The following is a 3,638-nucleotide window of genomic DNA, read 5'->3' as shown; positions in this document are numbered from 1 at the left end:
TGTGGATATTCCTCTGGGTGTTGTTTTGTGATCACTTTGATTACGGGTCTTTTGACTACATAGTAGAGGATCACGCTCAGAAAATATACCTGGTGCCCATTCCAGCTCTGGAGAAAGAAAAGGCGTCTCAAAACGGGAATGTCAAATCCTTAGAGACTCTATTACTAGAAATGTAAAGGGGAGCTACTCACCAAAGGACAAATTTCAATGAATGTGAATGTTGTGCTTTGTCTTCCAAATCCCCCAGCATGTGCTGTGGTAAAAGAAAAAGAATCCTGCTTCTTCCTGAGCCGGAGCAACACAAGTCTGTCAAGTGTCCTACAACCTTCTGGCATCATCAGCCTGGTTCAGGAAGCGCTGAATGATACAAACAAGTGCTTTATTTATAGGAGGCTCGGGTTAATTTTTATTCCAGTATATCATTGATGCAAGGTACTTCAGAAGATACAGCTTGATTTGCTCTAAACTTATTCACACAGAACAAAAATTCCTGGAAAATGATTAGTTGCACAAAACATGTCCGTTTCTGACCCCAGAGGCATTTGAAAAGGAGGGTCTGCAGTGATATTCCAGTTGTAGGAGTAGAGTATTTCCACTGAAACTACCTCTGAGGAATATGTAAGGTCTAACTAGCTGTATTGTACAATCTGCGCTGAGGTTTTGTGGTCAAACCTGTGGTCACAGTGCTGAGAGGGGTAGGAGCTCTGAAAACTTACTTGTTTTTGGCAGCAGCTGGTCTAAACATCAGGCTAGAATTACACCCTGCTGTTGAAATGACGTCTCAGAGGGCCAGCTAAATTCACCAACAACTGTCTCCTGCTTTCCCTTTTACAGCTACAACTTTTAAAAAATTTTTTTGGCTTTAAAAAAAATATTTTGTGTAAAAAAGAGCTGTTGATCTCCTCACCTTTATAACCTTTTGTCTGGTACACTGTTCTCTGATCCTGGCTAATACCTTCATCTCTGCTAAAAAACAATATTGGTAAACATCTGATCATAAAATAATTTTCAAAGGCTCCTTTGGTTATATGCACCCTTAGGTGACCTCCTCTGCTAACTGTGAGGTCCTTTTCTAAACTGTCTCCAAAAACAGCCTTCCAGAGCCTCAGTGAGCTGGAGTTCATCGTCTCAGGGCTGGTACGTACAACTCTTTGAAAGGCACAGCTGGAGTAAGTGTGGTAACTACATCTACACAACAAGGCACATTGTGGGCTGTAAAATAGCATCCTATTCTAGAGTTTAAATTTCTGCTGAAGAGCCTCAGCTTGTTTGAGCAATGGAGGTTGTTTTAGCTTGAGGTGATGAAGACATATTTAAAAACTTCTGCTTGCTGGGTATCCTTTGAGGCGTTTTTTTTCTTTAGCAAAAAAAGGTTTTAAATGTCTTGGAAACTTTGCCTCCTGTTCTGTCTTCTAGACCAAGGCTGGGCATAATTAAACGCATAATTAAATTTGTCACTGTTAATATGTACTTAAAAACAGGGCTGTAGATGGAGAACAGTTGTATATCCAACACTGTGTTCCCCCTTAGAAAGAAACAGCTCATTTTCTTTTAAAATGTGTGTGTGCAGGTATGGAGAGCACAGTGACACAGCTTTCTGAGCAGGACAACTATTTGTCTTATTGAGGCTTTACTCCGCTCCTTGGCTTCTTGAAACCAAGAGTTACCCCTCTAAAACTCCCCACTGCATCAGGTCTGTTAGGTATATATATATTTTAACATCCAGACCTGCAAAGACAAAGCCATTGACAGTTTTACACACATAAAGCTGCTGTAACATATTTGTTAGCAATGTACAAACCCACAGTATTTTCCACCGAGTGGGTCCCCTGTTCAGCATTTATTTCCCTCTGTACTACTGTGCGCATTTCAGATTTAAATTCTCTTAAATAAAAATTACCATTTCAAATGGAGGATCTTGAGTTCTCCCTGCCAGAACAAAGTATCTGTTGGTTATTTTTAATAGTCCAAGCCTATTTCATGATTTTTAAGCTCCGATATTTGCATGGTTTCAAAGCAACACCTCCTGGCAAGCCGTGGTATTGCTTGTGCAAGCAGAGAGACCTTCCTGTTGGACTAATACACGACAAAACAGCAAGACAGTGGAGTGATCTGCAGCGATAGTCCCTCGTTGCTTAGCGTGCAAATTGCAGTGTGATTGAGGTGGCTGTTACGACTTCCACTGGGGGAGAAATAAAAGTGGGGAGCGTGTTTCAGAATTTTTTAAAATGAGAGCAAACATAAGGGCTTAGTGCTGTCATACAGGTATCGCTGCCTTTTGTTTGTTTGTGTGTTTATACTAGACGTGCTGGTTTACAGTGGATAATATCACCAAAACCAATGCAGGACTTCATCCAAAAAAATGTGAAGCCTGCAAGCAAAGGATGCTTGCTATCATCCCCATAAATGGTAATATGGACATTAGTGTTCTTCTTTTCCTTTGTATTTTACTCCCTTCTCTATCCCAGTGTAAAACTGACTGGCAGAAAACAGAAGTGTGAATGGAAATTCAGAACGGTTTCAGAAAGCTTCATTAATGTTTGATGTATCACATTCCCTTAGTGCTGAAGCAATGTGGCTGTCCTTATGAGCAAATGAAAATACTACAAAAGACATGGAAGCATCACAGAAAACCACTAAAGAACAAGGTTACAGTCTCCTTATTCACAGCCTCTACACGTGGTTTAAGGTACTATTGTGCTCTATTAGCATCACCACGAAACAATCCAACACACTGGAATAACTTGAGGAATCAAGACACGAAGACCACCAGGCAATTTATACAGAAGACTGAGATACGGCATAAATGTTCATATACTTATTACGAATAAAAGCAACACAAGTCATTGTAGAGGGCCGTTTCTTGAAGGAGACAGTAAAATTGTCAATAATGATGATAAAAAGCTGTAGGTACTCAAATGTTTCTGCTCTCCATTCCAGATTGCTGGTTGATTTGTTGACGTGCCACTAATGAAACTCTTTTCTGTCCAGTAGTAAAGTACAATGTTAAAAGCATCTGTCAAAGTTTGGCGTCCTAATATCCAGTTTGGCCGCATCCTAATATTTTGAGAGAACTGGCTGAAATATTATCTATTGGGGCTGGTATCACTACGTCTTCGAAAACAGGGGAAACCTCAGATTACAAGAAGACCATTTCGTGGTTTGCCTGCCCTAACTGCACTCAGCCGCAAACCCGGTTGATGCGTGGAAACAAACTTCACAACTCAAAAGAGCAGGTATGTTTATTACGGCGCCGGGTGCAAGGGGGATAGCTCCTCCAAACCTTGCACACCGCAGGGACGGACACGAGGGTATTTATGACATTAATTCATTCATATACATAGAGACGTGATCCATATTCATCATGTTACCGAGGAGTGGGGTGTGGTTATTAAAATAAGCCATTACCATATTTCTCCTCCTACTGACGCCTGCGCACTGCTATCTGGTGGTCGCGGGCTGGGGTCTCTTGGAGGAAGGCCCGAAGTCTTCCTCCTTACGAACTTTTCACCTTAGGTGGTGGCGCATGCTCTATGCTCCTTCAGGTGTTGTGCCAACTACTAATCTAGTCTAAACCGGTATACTTTCTCATTAGACAGATTCTTGTGACAGCAAGCATGATATATAGCAAGATGTGT

General features: G+C 41.3%; 1 long non-coding RNA gene across 1 annotated transcript in view; it reads left to right on the top strand.

Moving 5' to 3' along the window:
• LOC103916919 overlaps positions 1-2,818 on the top strand; it is a 5,113-nt gene extending 2,295 nt beyond the window's left edge. Inside the window, exon 3 of the long non-coding RNA XR_663604.1 lies at positions 2,563-2,818. This is a non-coding gene — a long non-coding RNA (uncharacterized LOC103916919). The remainder of the gene's footprint in view (positions 1-2,562) is intronic.
• The last annotated feature ends 820 nt before the right edge of the window (positions 2,819-3,638 follow it).

Source organism: Pygoscelis adeliae, unplaced genomic scaffold (genome assembly GCF_000699105.1).
Source record: "Pygoscelis adeliae isolate BGI_AS28 unplaced genomic scaffold, ASM69910v1 Scaffold485, whole genome shotgun sequence".
NCBI classification, from domain to species: domain Eukaryota; kingdom Metazoa; phylum Chordata; class Aves; order Sphenisciformes; family Spheniscidae; genus Pygoscelis; species Pygoscelis adeliae.
Note: the sequence above shows the minus strand (reverse complement) of the source record. Positions and strands in the feature narration are given on the sequence as shown.